This window comes from Nelumbo lutea, chromosome 2 (genome assembly GCF_056320005.1).
Source record: "Nelumbo lutea isolate HS-2025 chromosome 2, American lotus-T2T, whole genome shotgun sequence".
Lineage (NCBI taxonomy): Eukaryota > Viridiplantae > Streptophyta > Magnoliopsida > Proteales > Nelumbonaceae > Nelumbo > Nelumbo lutea.
Genome location: NC_142685.1, coordinates 96,879,943 through 96,899,173, shown reverse-complemented (window position 1 = coordinate 96,899,173; position 19,231 = coordinate 96,879,943). Strand labels below are relative to the sequence as shown.

Here is a 19,231-nt window from a genome sequence, read left to right as displayed (position 1 = left end):
GCCATAGACCCCCATCATAATCGACCTCTATATATAACGACCAAAATAGGGACTACGAAATATGGCAAGCACTAATAGACCAAGGCAGCTCTGTGAACCTCATCTCAGTCCACACCCTGAAGCTAATGGATGTGAAAGAGAACAAAGTCAAAGGGTTGCCTATGGAAGTCACAAATTTCAATTGCAATGCATTTGTCACCAAGGGTTCCATCATACTCTCAATTGCCATTTTCCCATTCTTCACAGAGCAAGAATTTCAAGTGATCTCGGGAAAGACCACTTACCATGCTCTCCTTGAATGACCTCTCATACACCACTTGGCATTGGTCCCGTTCACTTATCATCAATGCCTGAAGGCTAAGAACAGAGGAAGGACCATCTGAATCCCTACAAATCGTGTCCTGTTTGAGAAGTCAGAAGCACATCTATAGGATGTGATTTACTACATAGAGCTCACCAAGGACAGAGAAACACGAGTGGCAAAGGTAGAGGCAATACGACTACCAAAACTGACAAGTGTGGCTCCAATGGTCGCAAGGCGGAAGAAGCGATCACATTGTATAAGAATGATACATTTAAATGGAGAGAGCTATTACACAATTGTCGAAGAATATGAGGATGATGATGCATATGTTGTGAAAAATCCCACCACAGAGGTATAAATATTTTTGTTATGATAACATATAATCGCTATAAACACTCAATTATTAATAAAAGTACTATAAGATTTCTTGTGCCCTATCAAAAACATCTTGCCAAGAACACACTTCTAGAATTGCCAAATATTGCCATCGCGATGCTCACATTGTCGAAAGAAAATGATCCATAACATCAATAAACAATAGTGCATAAGGTACATAGCCTAACACCTACAAACAATTATTCAAAATAAACAATTGCGGTTATATAACCAAAGTGACATCCGTAGAAAGACACATCTAAAGAAACTATTAAATACTATGACAAAATCCATGTGCCTCCTAGGCACATGCAAGACTCCAACAGCGTAGTAAAAGAGCCATTAGAAAAAATTGACATATCCACCAGGAAAGCAGACAACAGACCACTCTTCATATCAACTAAATTAGGGCAAAAAGAGAAAATGAAACTAATCGAACTCCTGAAAGAGTTCCAAGACGTGTTCACCTGGTCATGTGACCAAATGCCAAGGTTGGACTTAGCAATAGTTAAGCACTCACTATGTAGTAACCCTAAATTCAAGCTTATGAAATAGCCTCAACGAGTCTTCAAACCATAAGTGACCTTAAAAATCAAAGAAATCGAAAGACTTCTAAAAGTAGGTTTCATAAAACCCATTGCGCACCCATAGTAGTTGGCGAACGTCATACCAGTCAAAAAGAAGAACAACCAGTTAAGGTGTTGCGTCGATTTTAGAGATTTGAATAAGATTTGTACAAAAGATGAGTTCCCTTGCCCAACCTGGAGACCCTTATAAATGCCACGACCGGGAATGAACTTTTCTCCTTCCTAGATGCATATAGTAACTACAAGAAGATATACATGGACCCCATAAATGCACCACACATAGCATTTAGGACACTCATAGGAAACTTCTACTACAATATGATGCCTTTTGATCTAAAGAATGTTGTGGCCACTTATTAGAGGGCCATGACAAGTGTCTTTCATGATATGATGCACAAGGAAATTGAATGTTATGTGGATGAAATCATAGTGAAATTCAAGAAAAGGGAAGATCACACAGAGGTATTGAAAAGAGTGTTTCTACAATATAGGTCTTTTAATTTGAAGTTGAACCCTTTAAAGTGTGCATTTGGGGTGCAATCAGGAAAATCTCTAGGCTACAAGGTTGACCAGACCAGAATCCATCCTGACAAAGGGAAGGTGAAAGCAGTCCTCGACCTCCCGCCCCCAAGTACTGAGTCATAACTAAAGACATTAGTAGGGAAGGTATCTTATCTCAAGAGGTTCATCCCAGGCCTAACACACACTGCCTCGCCTCTATAAATCTCACAAAGAAGTTTGTAAAATATATGTGTACATCGCAACACCAACATACTTTTGACCAACTAAAACAAGCCCTTAAAAAGCGTCAACCATGTCCCCACCAAAGAGTGGATAGGAATTCAAGCTATACATTGCGTCTAATTCAAAAGCCATAGGATGCAAGTTAGCCCAAGAGAACAAGGAAAAAATAGAATGTCCATCTATTATGCCATCCGAACACTCAAACCAATGGAGAAAAATTACTTCCATATGGATCAGCAATGTTTAGCATTAGTCTTTGTTGCCTAGAAGTCTAAAAATTACATACTAGGGTAGAAAGTGGTCTTGATAGCAAGAAATGACTCAATCAAGTATTTCATTGATAGATCACCACTGTCAAGGAAGCTGGTCAAGTGGATGATGCAGTTGAGCGAATACAACATTGAGTACACCCGACCAAAGGCCATCAAGTGTCAAGTTGTAACAAACCTTTTAACAACTTTTCCCTCCAACGATGAGTTCCCCATTTCCGAAGAAATACTTGGCAAACTCCCCCTCATCACGATAGTAGAAAATGCTGAGTGGACCCTCACTTTCGATGGTAGTTGTACCAACTCCTCTACCAGAGCAGGGGTCACTTTAACCTCCCCGACAAGACAAACCTCCACATACTCATTTAAGTTACAATTCCCCTATTCACACAACATCACAGAGTATGAGGGCCTCGTGCTAGGGTTGGTGGTAGCAAGAGACTCTGGAGCAAGGAAAGTGAAAGTGATTGGAGACTCTAAATGAGTGATGGATAGATGGAAGGAGAAACCATGGTGAAAGAATTATCAATCCTGCCATATAGAACATTGATCCAGAACTTGACAAAAGACCTGGAAGTGAGCTATGGACACCAGAATAGAACAAAAAATCAGTATTGGATGCCTTAGCCACTCTAGGATCCAAAATTCAACCAAGCAAAAGGCCCATCACCATACCATCCAGATGCAAGGTGCACCTTCAACAGAAAAATTAGTGCATTTGATCAAATCAAAGGGCATAGTAAAGGAAGGCAATTAGAGGTTTTCCGTGATAGAAAAACTCAAAAACCCCGTGTCCACCATGCGTAATAACAAGGTACTATTGTGATACTAGTTAGTGAATGGGATACTATACCACAAGATGGAAAATAGAGTGAAGTACTGAAGGAAATCCATGAAGCATACTATGGGGATATAACAAATCATTATATAAGAGACTATAGAGGGTGGGATACCATTAACCATAAATAAAGAAAGACGCAGCTAGAGTATGACACAACTGTGATAAGTGCATATCTATGGCTGACAAGAAAAAATGTCTCATTGTGAGAGGTCCAGATTGGAGAGATGTATACATAACATACCTTAGAGATAGGACCATGCCTGTAAACTTCTCATCACGAAAAAAGGTCATGTCCAAAATTAAGAGGTTCTTCCTACAGTATGACATGTTATATAGAAAATCCTATACAGGAAAACCCTTATGATTCCTAGCTAGTGATGAAATAGAAGAAGCCTTAGAAGTAGCCTACAACTCCGAACATGCCACCCATCAAGGTCAAATGGCATTACATAATCACACACTTCACCTTGGCTTATACTAACCCATAATGCTAGAAGACACCTAGAGGCATGTGCAGAGATGTCACACATGTCAAGTGCATGGGTAGTGGATCCACCAATCAGCCAATGAACTCCGCCCTAGATGTCACCTAGAGGCCTTTCCATACATGGAGAGTAGATTTGATAGGAAAAACACACCCACCCTCTAGGGGACATTGCTTCATTATAGTGGCCATAGACTATTTCACCAAATGGACGAAGGTTATACCATTGAGGAGGATCTACAATGAGAATATAACCAACTTTCTAAGGCAACATATCATCCATCACTTCAGAGTACCGATGAAAACCCTAACAGATACTGGGTTATCAATAAAAAATCAGAAAGTCTATGACTTCCTAGGTTAGTACAAGGCAAGACTAGGAACATCAACAACATATTACACCCAAGGGAATGAGCAAGCAAAGTCAACCAATAAGACACTATTAAGGATGCTGAGCAAAATGGTTGCTGACAACCAAAAGGACTAATCTAACAAACTATCCAAAACTCTATGGGCATATTGCATATCCCTTAAGAAAAGGACACAAGTGATGACCTATTCCTTAGTTTATGGACAAGAAGCAGACCTACCAGCTGAAATAGAAATAGTTTCTACTAGAGTAGCCTATGCAATGGGGAAACATTTTCACATAGATGGAATGGACTGACTACTGTGTGATAAGCTGGCAGAGAATGAAGCCTTCAAAAATAGATCAAATACAAACAACTCATGGCATCAAATTTCAATAAATTGGTCAAACCCTAGAAGTTAAAGGAAGGGAACAAGGTGCTAAAAACAGCCATGCATGTGCAACAGGGCAAATCAATTGGAAAGTTTGTGCCCAACAGGATCGGGCCTTACACCATCAAAAAGGCTCACCCAACTAGATACTATGTACTCTGGAACCCATAGATAAATGAACATGATGAGACCATGAATGGCCATTGGCTAAAAATGTATAATGAGTAAAGTTGTATTGAATAAATCGTTTCTTACCAATAAAATCTATCTTCTTCAAAAATTGTATTTACTATGTCTTACAATCTCTTGTTTTGTTTTTAACTTTTTTATGATGAAGATTTGACATTAATTCGATCTTCTAAATTTTAAAATAAGTTTTGAGCAGATATTTATGCATCTGTCACATATTTTGCAACTTGATAACATATTTTTGGTAGCATCATAAATAAGCCTTGACCAACAATTGCTAATCACCAATGTGGCTTATTCATTATAGGCCTGGTCTAGTAGACTCGAGCACCACCTCCAGTCTGATACCTCAATTGTAATAAGCCCTAGAAACCCTAGGAACTCATTGAAATTCCCTAGCAACCCTAGGAAGGTCCTAGCAACCCTAGGTGCAACTCAATTCCTTGACAACCCCAAGTCCATATCTACATTCCCTAGCAACCCCAAGAGCATATCTACCTTCCCTAACAACCCTAACAAGGCCCTGGAAAAACCTAGGAGAATATCTACATTCCCTAGTAACCCTAGGAAGGCCCTGGCAACCTCAAGAGCATATCCACATTCCCTAACAACCCTAGGAAGGCCCTGGAAAATAGGGGTGCTCACGGTTTGATTAACTGAACCGTGGGGCTTTTTTTGAACCGAACTGGTACTACCAATTTTTGGAAAACTAGTAATTGAAACCGAACCGAAGCTAGTCGGTTAACCATTGGTTCAGTTCATTAGTTTTTTGGTTTTTTTTTTATTGTTACAATATATATTATAAAAAAACATATAAAATATTATATTTTAAATAATAAATGATATATCATATATTATAAATATATATTTATATATAATGCATATTTATTAATTTATAATATTTAAAAAATATAAAATATGTAAATATATATAAAATATATAGAAATATATGTATACTAGTAGGTACGGTTAACCGAATTTTTTGTTCAGTTTTTTTTTTTTTTTTGCTCACCCCTACTAGCAACCTTAGGAACACACTTACATTCCCTAGAAACCCTAAGAAGATCTTGGCAACCCAGGAGGGCATTTACATTCTATAGCAATCTTAGGAAGGCTTTAAAAACTCTAGGAGCACATCTACGACCTTAGGAGTACATCGCAATTACCTGGCACCCCCATGCCCTCGCCTTATTCCCCAACCCACACTAGGAAGTCCTAGACAACTCTAGATATCCCTCAGTGCAAACCATCCAACAGGTGCAACCATCGAGGGTGCCAATAACACATCATTAACCATAGTACGAAGTAAAAAATGCAATCCTGATATGTGATTACCCTAGAAGTTGAGACAAGCATAAGGGGCAAGACCCGTCGAGAGCCCCATTTTTTATAATAACCGTGGTAACATATAGCCCACAAAAAGTAATAACAACCAAGCCTTAGGATCATGATTCGAAGGCCACTAATGGCATGTTCGATTGTCTATGAAGATGCCGCTATAGAGAATGAAGGGGGAGAGAGACAAAGAGTAGAGAGAGAGAGATTGGGGGAGCAAGCAAAAAAAATGCCATTGCCACTATTGCTTGAAGTTGCAGCGACAATGGTGGCGATGGACAAAAAGAGTGAAAGGGGGAGAAAGACAAGGAGTAGAGAGAGAGCGAGATACCATAGCCATTGTCGCTTGAAGTTGTAGCGACGATGGCGGCGATAGACAGAAAATGGGAGAGAGATGAAGAGCAGAGAGAGAGTGACCATTGCCATTGCCGCTTGAAGTTGCTGTGGTGATGGCGGCCATAAACAAAAAGAGTGAAAGGGGGAGAGAGATAGAGAGCAAAGAGAGAAAGAGTGATAGCACATCCACACCGTTGGTGATGGCCCAATCCATTCTTACAAGTATGTCTGAATCGAAACAACTTGTTCTCCAACAAACTTTAATTTGTGGCCACACACGCCCTTGTCGCCATCCCACAAGCCGTGCCAGGAGCATATTTGAGAAGGCTTGTGTGTGGGTACTGTGACCATCTTGGTCTCGGGTAGGCTCCATCTGTTTTAGTTTTTGGTCGAAAATGCAAAGTTCTGATTCAAGAAGAAAATGGAGCGTTCTTTGTACTTGATCGACTCATCGTTGGCTTGAGGTGTTTGTGATTGTTGCTCGATTACTAGTCTTCAGATTACTAGCAAGGATCGACATTTGAGATTGGAGGGTAAATTTGATATCTTATTTTATTTTGAAAATATGAAAAATAACGAAGGGTAAATATATTTTTTAGATTTTTATGTCAATGCTTAATGATGATGACAATTGCTATAAATATTAGGGGTGGTTTAAGACAATAGTTAAATAATAAGGATAAAATTTGTTAGCTAAACAGTAGATATAGTTTAAGAAATAATAGTTTTAAATTATAAGGACATTTCAGTAAAATAAAAATTATAGATAAATTTAATAAATCCATAAAACTATAAGGGTACATTAGTAAATGACTCACATTTTCTATATCACTTTATTTTAGCCGTTGAAGGCATGAATAACTGATAACCAATCAATGGTATCATAGAAGTGGTAAGTGGTAACCAATCAAAATTTACGGAGAATTCTGATTGGTCAAATCTCTTCCGGTTTCATACCCTTCCGGCATCATAGAAAATGCCGAAGAAGAATGGTGTTTCGTTCAAGTTGACTTCGCCGTGGGCCACATTTTGAGCACTGTTTAGATCATTTATTCCTCCTGCTCTAGTGCTCTCCCCCTCGTTCCATTCCAAGTGAGAAATGTGGCACTATCAAAATTAAAAAAGCCCGCGGCACAAAAAGCAAAAAAGCAGTGCCCCGAACAAAATTCTCTCGTTCTCGTTGGGCGTAACTCCTTCCTCTTCGCCAGCAGGTTTTGGTAAATCCTCCCCTGATATTCCACTCTCTCTCTCCATCAACCTCCTCTCTCTCTTATTCTTCGTAAACGGAAGTCCCCGCCGGCTGAAACTTCTAACGGAAGATTCTGGTAACCCCCCCAAAACAGATATTCAACACTTTCCCTTTCTAGCAGCCCCATCTCCTTCTCTTTGTTCCTGATTAACGTGTTTGCAAGGGTTACAATACATCGTGTTCAGAGGACAAACTTACCTTTTTCTGATCTTAATTTCCCATTTTTTCTTTTGCAGTAGGTGAGCTTAGAGAGCAGAGATAGAAGTAATAGAAACGGGTTTCATTTTCAATGTTTCTCAAGCCCGTGAACCATACATAGAACAAAAGGTATGAATCCGTACACATAACTATTAAGTTCATGAGGTTTTGAAACTAAGGTTAACCACCTGCATTTAGAGAATTGGAGTTTTGTGGATTATTTTAGGCTTGGAGTTAGAGACTTGAGTTGAGGTTTTGCATCTGCACATCATTATTTCATGTTTATCCTGCATTTTATTGACTTCCCTTCCCACAACTTGATCTTACGTGTTGAGCAACTCTTTGTTGGCCGTTCTTAGTTCTAGGGTCTATAGAGTTACTTCAAAGAGTATATGCAGATGAGCACATTGTTTTTACTGTTCTTCTCAACTAAGGGAGAAAATTCAAAGAAAAAGCGGTTTGTCCTTCTTCATCTTCAGGTCTTGAACTACAATCATGAATTGATCCCTCTATCTGTCATTGTTATCATTTTAGAGACAGGGTATTATCTATCTGTTTTTCCCTGTCCATCGCCCCCTTGGCAATTTGGAGTTTATGTTATGGTTGCATTTTAGCTCTCTTCGACATTAAATGGTGGACTTAAGTTACAATGGATTATACTTGGATAATGTGGATCTATTGGCCTCGGAATTAATTTTGTTGTCTTTGCCATTCTTTAAGGCAATTTAGTTTTGTTTTGGTTATCATGATATTCTAAATTTTTAGTTGATGTAATGTGCATCAACCAAAGGGGATCAATTTTGCAACCAATTCCAAAAGTCAAACCAAAGTCTTAGTTGATATAATGTGCATGAACATGTGACCTTTTTGTATTGAACAGCCCCAATAAAAACAGTGCCATATCAGCATATCCTTCAAGTAGAAACATGAAATGAAAAGTGTTAATCCCTCATATTATACTGTATATTGGAATCTCTCAATAATTGAGAAGGGGAAACAAAATAGTTATGGTTCTGAAGTAGAGGTCAAGATATCAACCCATTGAGTGGTACATAGTACAGAGGTATATAAGAAGATCTAATCTAGCCCCCCAAAACAAGCAACCTTGCCATTTCCTACTTATGGCCAGAATGCTGCTCTTTGCCATTCCTACAAATAAAAAGCTTTATATTAGAGTTGTAGAAGAAAAATCACCAGTTTAGAAGCCCTTAGATTAGAAGTTACACTGTAAATGATGAATGCTACTGGTACAGAACTATGAAGGTATTACACCTCTAAGTCATACACATAAAAGGAGAACAAGGTTAAAGAAGAAAATAAATACAAAGAAGTACCTTTCAGCTTTAACTGACACCAGATAAGAAGCCCGGATTTTCTTGGTTTCCTATCTCATCATGATCATTATCCAAGCCCTATCCCAACTATATGGGGTTGGCTACATGAATCCTGTTTCCCATCCGTTCTGCTTAATGCAGTTTTTTTTGTTTCTTATCTCTTTGTCAAAAAACAATAAAATATAAAATAACTTCATTAAGAACACATTGATAATACTTCGGGTTTTGTACCTGTTTAACTTGTAAACATTTATACTAAATTACTAATGAGATTATGAAAAATTAGTGGAACCAAAGATCAGGTATATTAAACTCAATATGCAACTCTGATTTAAAAATTGTTTTATACATATGGGTTTCATTTTGGTTGAGCCATTGAGTGGGAATCTTGGTTGGGTTTGGGCAGTAGGGGTGGGTTTTCGGAGGGGTCAATTTTGGTTGGTCGGGTCAGGAGGGGTGGGTTTTGCCTTAGTGTTGCAATTTTGGTTGGGCCATTGCAACACATTGCCTTAGTGTTGCAATATGTCAATTTTGGTTGGTCGGGTCTGGATTTGGGCAGTTGGGGCTTCCTTGCTTGGGTCTTTGTTTTTTGCTTCCCCTCGGGTGATTGCTTATCGCCTTCCTTGTATTTGCCTTTTGATTTAATAAAATTTTATTTTGTCTTCAAAAATACATATAGGTGTTCATATGTTGATAATAAAATAAAATTTCATAAACAGAAAAAAAGGGTATATTTATTGCTTGAAAGAAAAACAACAAATGCTAGCCCTTCCAGGGTTGCCAAGAGAACTCCCATCAAAATTCAGTTTTTGTTTGTTCCGTGCTGGTGGCTTCCATTCCATGCTTATAAGAACTTTGGATACATCTGTTTGTGCAATTTCAGCCCAATTTCTTAGTATCTAATTCGTGGAGTAGTTTCTGAATATCTCCATGGTCTTCACCCAATGTGTAGTTTTGATTTTTATGGTTTCAATAACTTCCTCTGTTTTGCTTTTTCCTGAAAAGATTCTTAGGTTTCTTTCCTCCCATATAGTTCATACTGTATATGCTCTCACTGCCTTCCATATGCATTTTCCACTTTTCTTCTGTTGACACAGGAAAGAGGGGCTGAATAGACTTACCACATCCTGTGGGGGAGCCCATCTGCATCCAAAGAGAGAATAAACAACATTCCAAATACTAGAAGCAAAAGAGCAGGATAATAGTAAGTGGGTTAGAGTTTCACCACATCCCAAACAAAGGATACACACATGAGGAGAGAGGCAATTGTTTGGCCTCGTTTTCTGTAGCACATCACAAGTGTTTACCTTCCCTAGGAACACTTCCCAACAAAAAGCATGTACTTTTGGAGAGATCGGTTTAGTTCAAATTTCTCTCACTGGGAAGTTCACCCTCATAGGATTAATATGAGTGAGCAAACCAAAGAAAGATGCACAGGAAAATAAACCATTAGAAGTTGGGGACCAAACTCTACAATCAGCAATAGATTGGTCCAAGTAGACCCTCTCAAGTTTTGAAATCAACAACACTAGAGACTCACACTCATTTTCCCTCTACCCTCTTCTAAAACCAAAATCCCAAGAAATCCCTGATTCTGAAAGCACACCAAACCTAGCAACAGGTTTGTTTATATAGTTTGATAAAAAGTAGAGGTTTGGGAAATTGAACATAAGAGGCACATCCCCAACCCAAAGGTCTTCCCAGAATAAATCTTTGTTGCCACAACCAACATCAAACTTGATAAATTGAAGAAAGGTTGGAAATACCTCAAAGATTGCCTTCTAGGGAGAAGATGGAGCTGCATTGGGGGCTAATTTTGCATCCCAACCGTTATCTGCTTCACCATGTAAGATTTTAATGACCTTGTGCCACAACCTTTCTAACTCACAAGGGAATCTCCACAGCCATTTCCCTAGTAGGGCCTTGTTTTTCTTTATTAGGTTCCCTATACCTAATCCACCCTGGTCCTTAAGGTAACAAACTTGCTCCCATTTCACTAAATGATCTTTCTTTTAATCACCTGGTTCCCACAAAAAGTCCCTCATAATTTTCTCCAATTTCCTAACTATTTTCATCGGTATCTTAAAGGTGGAAAGGAAATAAGTGGGAAGGTTTGCAAGGGTTGATTTTATCAAGGTGATTCTTCTCCCCAAGGAAATATTATCTCTTCCACATTGCCAACTTCTTCATGAACCTCTCTACCATTGGTTTCCAGAAGCTTTTAGCTTTTGGATTCCCACCCAAGGGCATACCTAAGTATTCTAGAGGCCAATTTTTCGCTTTACAACCTAACAGATTTACCATGGCTTGGATGTCCCCCCTTTCAATGTTGATTCCGACTATACAGCTTTTTCCCCAATTGACTTTTAATTTGGAGGCCTATTGAAATTCATCCACCAATCTTTTCAGATTCCTTAAATTGGCTTCATCACAGCTTTCACAAAAAATAATTGTCATCAGCAAATTGCAAATGAGACACCACCACTTCTGATCTACCCATCCTCCAACCTTTAAACTGGTTTTCTTGATCAGCCTTGGTGATTTGTCTACTCAAAACCTCAACCACAAAGGTGAATAAGAATGGAGATAAGGGATCACCTTGTCTTAGTCCTCTTTTAGCCTGGAAGAAATCCTTTGCTACTCCATTCATCAGAATAGAAAAATGTGCTAAGCTAATACATTCTTTAATCCACATCCTCCATCTTTCATCTAGCTCCATCTTTTCCATTAAATTCAACAGGAAGGACCAATCCACCATATCATAAGATTTTTCAAGGTCCAATTTACAAATCAAACCTTTGCCACCTTGTTTTCTCTTAGCTACCACACACTCATTTGCCACTAAGACTTGATCCACAATTTGTCTCCCCTCTACAAAAGCTCCTTGGTTCTGAGAGATAATATAGGGCAATACAGTCTTCAACCTACTAGCCAGGACTTTGCAATGATTTTATACAAGCTACCCACTAGACTTATCGGTTTATAATCCTTAGGGGTTTTGGCCTCCTTCTTTTTTGGCACTAAAGCAATAAAACTCCAAGCGATAATTTTCCTTCTTGATAGAACTCCACAAATGCATCCATTAATTCATCTTTCAAAATTTCCCAACAATCCTGATAGAAAGCCATTGAAAATCCATCCGGCCCCAGAGTTATAGATCTATCCATCGAGAATATTGCTTCATGTATCTCTTCAATAGTGAAAGCTCTTTCTATGAGGTTAACTTCGGATTCTGGCACTTTGTCCCAACGTAAATCTCCCAATTCTGCCATGTTTTAATCAAAGGTTGCTAGGATTGACTTAATGTGATCCACAAAGCATCTTTCAATTTCCTCTTTTGCAGTTATCACTCTTCCATCCACCTCTACACTGGAAATTTGGTTTTTCCGTCTTCTCCCGTTTGCTAGAGAGTGGAAAAGACTATTTCCATCCCCTTTCAGAAGCCATTTACATCTAGATTTTTGCCTCCAAAAAATCTCTTGTTTTCTTAGAATCTCTTCCAATTGCACTTTTAAGTTCCATCTTTCTATTCTATCCTCCACCCCACACTCTTTCTGGGCCACCTTTTGGTCCACTTCCTCTATTTTCCTAGCTAATTCCTCCTTTATGACCTCAAGTTTTCCAAATTCCTCTTTGTTCCACTCCTTGACCTTTTCCTTCAATCTTTTTAGTTTCTTAGAGAATCTCACCACTTTATTTCTAGCCCTTATCCCATCTTTTGACCACCATTCTTTTACCTTTTGCAAAAAATTTGTAACTTCTAGCCACATGTTTTCGAATCTAAAAGGTGTGGGGCCACCGATAAGATTTTCTTGGTAAAGGCTTAAAGGGCAATGATCAGATGTTACTCTAGGTAGGGTTTTTAGTGTCAAAGTGCCCCACAACTCTTCCCAATCAATGAAGAACAGGAATCTATCCAGTTTTGAGCACACTTGATTTTCTTGGAGATTTGACCAGGTGAACGAGGCTTGTAACAAGGTAGGCTCTTTTAGTTCCAGGGACTCAATCAGGGAATTGAAGTGTTTCATACTAGATGTTAAGGGTTGGTTGGGGTTGTTTGTCTCATTTGTATATCTTATTACATTGAAATCCCCACCCAAACACCACAAACCCTCCTATATGCCTCTGACTGTAGCTAGCTTTCCCCAAAATGAGTTCCTCTCTCTATATGAATTTGGCCCATACACATTAGTCAACACCCACTCCCTTCCATCACTCTTTCTCTTGGTTTTTATTGATACTGAGTATTGTTCTATTAATTCCTCCTAATAGTCAACTTCCTCATTCTTCCACATTGTAAGGATTCCACCCAAGGCACCCCATGACGGGGCAAAGAACCAACTTAGACCCCTGCAACTCCGGATACTTCTTATCTACCTTTTGTCCAAATCCAAAAGCTTTGTCTCCTGTAACATGACTATAACTGGTCTCTCCTTTCTTATCACATTCCTGATGATTCTCCTTTTCTTTTCACTTTCTAAACCTCTTACATTCCAGCAAAACAATTTCGTTTCACTCTTTTTTCCCTGACCCTAATTCAATCCCAAATCCTGTTCTCCTCTTTTCTTCTCCCTTTTCCTATTTACAGTCTTCTTATAGGACACACCACAGGTTAGCCTTTCCACCTCATTCATTATTCTCTTTCTTTTTTTATCATCTTCTACCCCCTTTCTATGATAGACATTTCCTTTGGCGAACTTCCTTTTGGCTTCTTTTTGTTCCTCTCCCTTTACTTTGGGTATCTCTCTACAACCTTCTTCTCCCTCAACTAAATGACAGTCTTCCTTTTCCTTCTCTTGGGTACCTGCAATAACTTCATTTCCCCCAGCATCCTTTTCCAATTCCATCACAAAAAACAATCTCCTCATTGTCTTTTCCTCCTCCCCCACCTTCTTTTTCTATTGCACATGGGTCATTATCCACCACCGGTGACGTTTCAACAGCTGGAACTGCAAAATCCAAAGGCTGAAGGTTACTACAAGGATCAAAACCAAATGAGTTTTGACAGTAAAGTGGGGGCGAAGAAAGAACTGGATTGAGAGGAAGGGGGGAAGAGACTCTCTGATCTTGAATCTGGTTTTCACCAATTACTCCAAAGACAAATCCAGATGGTTCCGGTTCAGGTACAGTGTCTACCTGCGCAGCTGGGGGGAGCTGTTCCTCAAGTGGTTCCAAGGTCGGTTTGCAATGTATACCCGTCTCCACAAAGCTGCAGTCCTGTCTTTGTTCTTGATTTGTATCTACTTTCTTCTCTCTCTGAATCTCCTGTCTTCCACTTTCTGCAGTAAGGATACCAACTCCCGAATCCTGTATCTCCAGAATCTCTGTACCAGCATCTTCAGAGAAGAGCAGTTCAGTTCCGAAAGCTTCAGAGTCTATAAGGTTACAGGTCTTTGTCGAGTTGATGCTACCTATACTTGATAGCAGATCACCATCGTCTTGTTCCACATCTCTTAACGCCTCCCAATCTGAGTCATCTTCAGAGTCTCCTTGCGAGACCCTATTGTAGCGAGGGTTCGGCTTCTCAGGTGTCATGGAGTTATCTTCAGTTGCCGGCCTCCATTGCAGCTTCAACCTAGTTGCCAAAGTCTTTCCCGCTGCCAGAGGAAGAGGAGGGGGGGGGGGTTCTGATCACCGCTCCTGTTTGGGGACGAGCCGAGTGAATAGGCACACTTGGGGACGATGATAGACCACAATCATCATCCCCCATCAGCACAAGGGACCTTTGCGCATGATTTTTAAAAGGGTCACGTGACCCAACTTGAAATTCTTGGCCCAAATTAAACTTCTGGGTCGGGTTATGTAGACCTGGACCCGACTTTTCATTTGCCTTTGTAAACTGAGCGTGAGGTGGGCCATTTTTTGATTGCAGCACCTCAGCATAGGATTTCTTTTGGGCCGTTGGATCCCATTCGCATTTTTTCAAAAAATCTCCCTTAAATGGCCAAGAGTTCTCCTTTAATCTATTGACCGAATTTTCAGCTTCCATAAATGCCTGGTCAACTTGACCTTTCGGGCAGTCCACCCAGCTTTCGCCACATGGCCTCCAACAGTCCACATCATCATCTTCTTCTACCTCCGAACTGTTCCACAGCCTTGCTTTGACTTCTGACGCCAACCACACCTTTCTCCAACAGTCATCTGCAAAGATGTCCAGACTTCTTGGGATATTTTCCAATCTTACACCTGCAACTTTAAGTTTTGCCGCTTGAAGGTTTTGCATGCAAAAACCTTCCAAGACCCCACCACAGGCCACTGCTATCTTATGGAATATGTGCTCCTGCCAGAGGTTGAAGGGTAATCCCAGAATCTTGATAACTATGGTGTTCTGCGAGATGTTCAGTTTGTTACAGGAGGGCAACCAATTTTCCACTGCAATCTGGCCAAGTTTGGTTTCAAGGACTCTTCTCACAGTCTGAAGTTCGGCCATGTCAAGTATTGCCTTATTCTTTTCAAATGGGATGAGGGTGATTTTCTCCTTTGGCTGAAGCATCTCCAGTAGGATTTGCAATACTTCTTCCCAATTGTTAACCTCTGTTTTCACTTTCACAACTTTCCTCTTAAACCAGTCCCCATTCCTTCCATCCCATATTACTTTTGAACTCGTATCTGTTGAAAGTACTGTTATAGGAGTAATCTTTTTGGTTTGCTTTCCCAGTTTGGCTCTCACTTACCTCCTCTGATTTTTGTTCTTTCCTCATAGTTTGCTCTTCAGTATTCGAGAACTCCCATTTTTTCTGGTTGAAATCATCAAGTGCACCTGTGACCATCTTCCACCCATGTTTAGCTTGTCCCTTCGGAAGGCATACTAGCTGTTTTCTCCCTTTGCCAAAGAACTCTGTTAGTAAAATAAATCCTCCATTTATTTATCAAAAAAATAAATAAATCCTCCATTTCTATTCCTTCTATTTTCTACTGTGAACCTCTTCCCATTGTTTGTCGTTTCATTTCCCCACCCTTGTATTCTTTCTGCAAATAGAAGACCATCTATGAAACCTTTAAACCAGTCCACTACTTCTGATTCCATTATGATAGTTGCTCGTCGGTCTTCCCTAATTTTCAATAGCTTCTTCCCTCGGCTTGTTATTTCCTCCATAAGGACCTTCTTCTTCTCCAACTGAAGTATTCTTCTCCATTTTGTTGCCTGAACAAAACTTTCCATTTCTCCTGAACTTCACCGCACCTTCTTAGCCAAGGTTCCCCTACCTTACCCTACTTTTCATGATGATTCAATCACTCATTAATCAAGGCCAAGTTTCTCATTCTGTTTCTTCTTCTCTTTCTCTCTATCCTTCTGGACTGACTTCACCAATTAAGGTTTGGTTGATATAAGACCTAGTGACATATCAAAATGACTAGTGCTCGAAATGAACTGGACCTAGAGTTTGTATCAAAGCAACACCCTCATTACCGGTGTCACTGCAATCATTCTTTATATGAACAATGGTTGTGGATATTGAAGTAACACTCCATGTATCTTCAATAGAGTTTATTGGTCTTGGATCTCTTGGTTGCAGCATGCTTCCAGCATTGTTGATAGCAGTAAATGAACTGATGGAAGAGAGGAAGATGAGAGGAGAGACTAGAGAGACATTTAGGGTGTGGAATTTCTTTATCATTAAAAGAGGGAATCAAGAGATATGAAACTATGAAAAGGTCTGTAGTATGGGGCCTGGTCCAGGCCTGAACACAAAACCTAGGCCCAAGCTCGGAATTTCCATGCTGACTAGGCTGAAAATGATCACCCATTCACCCCTACCTCAAACACTGCTCAACCAACCAAGGTCTTACCATTACTATAAGTCTAACCAAATAGCAAGCAGCACCACCAAGATCTCTTCTTCCACTCTTCTTTCTCCTCTCTCTCATTCCCATCGAACCTGTGTATCTCTTCTCAGTTTACACAGCAACAGTTCTAGTTCATCCAAGTTGGTATGAGAGCCATGTTCTAGGGTTTCTCATGTGAAATTTATCCCAGCCGACCACATAAGAATCATCTAAGGCTGGAAGAATAGAAAGAAGTTGTCTTTGCCTGATTCTTGGAGGTTATCAGAGATCTTTAGCAGCTGTCCAAAGATTGGAGAGTGATTCTTGGTAATCAGGAAGAATCAGAGAATGTTAGAAGGTTCAAGATTGGATTTTTTATCAAGATCAAAGGAGGTGATCAGAGTTTTTTCTGGGAAAGATCTCTTCCTTTCTTGAAACAGCAGTAGTAAAAAATTAGTTGATCTCTTTTCAGAAGGTACGACAGAGAAAAAAAATCTTTTTTTTTTCTAGGGTTTGTTCTTAACCCTACGAAACTTTCTTTGAATTTGTTGACTGAGAGATTTTCTTGAAGTGATCGGCTAAAAAAGGGGATCTGGTCTTGATCTTAAACTGTGCATTTTGGACTGAGTATAGTCCAGGAGTAAATACGATTGAGATTACCCTTCTTTGAAAGAAATCGACTGTGTGTGCACTAGGTCAAATTCTGGACTTATAAAAGATATCCTTTTGGGTCTTGTTCTTGGCTGAAACCAGCATCTAGACTGTTAATATCTGATATTTTTTGGTTAAAGTTATAGTTTTTAAGAGAGAAACTATCAACTGAAATTGAGTTCTAGTACTTATTCTTGCTGAGATCAGATTGTTTTCTCTTTAAAAAATTAGTCTTTTTCTTGGAATTCTGAGATCTACTCAGTATGGAAAAGGCTGGAAGTGAAGTAAAAGCTCAAGGGAAAGTTTTTGGAACTGGTAATGACTGAAAATACATTCCAGATTACCACTGTTAGGCTTGAAGGAACAAATTACTTGGAATGGGCCCCATCGGCAAAGATGGCCATTGGGGGGTAGAGGAAAATTAGGGTATGTAACTGGAGACACAAAAGAGCCAGCCAAGGAGGATGTATCTCACCCAAGATGGGTTCAAGAGAACTACTTGGTGATGACCTGGCTATGCAACTCTATACAGCCCCACATCAGCCGAAATTATCTTTGGGCTAAAACAATCAAGGAGATTTGGGATAGCATGAAGGAGACCTATTCCCAACCTGTCAATGTTGCTAGAGCTTATGAACTAAAATGTGAGGTGAAAAACCTCAAGTAAGGAGAGAGGCCAATATAACGTTAGTGTCTTTGTATTTTCTTTTTTCCTTTCTTGAAGCTCTTTGTGACTCTTGGAAGATAAGTGTGTTTGTCTTCCACTTGTAAATTTTCTACTGATGAATTAATGAAAGTGTTATTGATAAAAAAAAAACAAGAGAGAGGCCAATATCAGTATATTTTTCTACCCTAAAATCCCTTTGGCATGAGGTTGATCACTTTAGAAACCATTGAATGGGAAAGCCAGAAGGCTACAACAACATGTAGAAAACTGCTTGAAACAAATAGGATTTTCGAGTTCTTAGCCGGCCTAAACTCAGATTTTGACATTACAAGATAGCAACTTCTCACTAGGGAGAATGTAACCCTATCTCAGGCCTACTCATTAGTCCACAGTGAAGAGAGTGAAGGGAAGGGAGATCCATCGTATGGATGGCCGAACCATGTAGGGTGGTTGGGCGAAATTTCAAAAATTTCTTTCTCACTTCCGGGAATCCTATTACCTTATTTAGAAAAACTACATTTTTCAAGGTTTGTTCTTGAAGCAAACCAGACCAAATCTTGAACCAAGATTAGGGAGAGGTATACCTGATACGGAATCCACGCAAAAAGCTCCTCCCAACGTAGGTGTTCATGCCCAAAGAGGTTACCAAATCCTTCCTCCACTGAAAATGACATAGCTTAGGGTGAGGAAGAATCAACAAGGGGTTCTTCAGCAAGAACCTCAGATTCTTCAGCAAGAATCGAATAGGGTAGTGAGCACAGCTTCAAGATTGTTTCTTCCAGCAAGAAACAATATCAAGATCCAATCTTGATCACTCCAAGAGGTGGAAATTGGATAGGGTAGGGTGGCAAGAGTAGGAGAGAGAACTAAATGTAGAAAACAGAGGAACTATGTAACATTTTTCTAGTTCGCCCTCCTCCTTTTGTATAGCCCTTAAAGAGATAACCTCCTAATCAGATTATGAGTTTCTTGATCCAAATCATTATTTGGATCTGAACTCTTTAAGTGATAAGGATAATCCCTTATCTTATTTACAGATCAAGATCAACTACTCTTAATTAAATTAAAAATTTCCTGATCCAAATCTCTATTTGGATCTGGACTCTTTAAGTGGATAAGAGTTATCCTCCTATCCTATTATGCTGATCCATACTTGGATT

The 19,231-nt window shown here is 39.5% G+C and overlaps 1 protein-coding gene across 6 annotated transcripts in view; it reads left to right on the top strand.

Annotated features, from left to right (window-relative positions):
• Positions 1 to 7,285: 7,285 nt before the first annotated feature.
• The window catches only part of LOC148872204 (protein FAR1-RELATED SEQUENCE 5-like), a 55,672-nt gene continuing 43,726 nt past the window's right edge, over positions 7,286 to 19,231 (top strand). For 4 of the 6 annotated variants that reach the window (XM_088967268.1, XM_088967267.1, XM_088967271.1 and 1 more), the window contains exons 1-2: positions 7,354 to 7,530; positions 7,691 to 7,781. The gene's annotated coding sequence lies outside the window, so the exon portion shown is untranslated. Of the gene's footprint in view, positions 7,531 to 7,690; positions 7,782 to 19,231 lie in introns of all 6 variants that reach the window. The other 2 variants (XM_088967270.1, XM_088967273.1) reach the window with 1 other exon arrangement.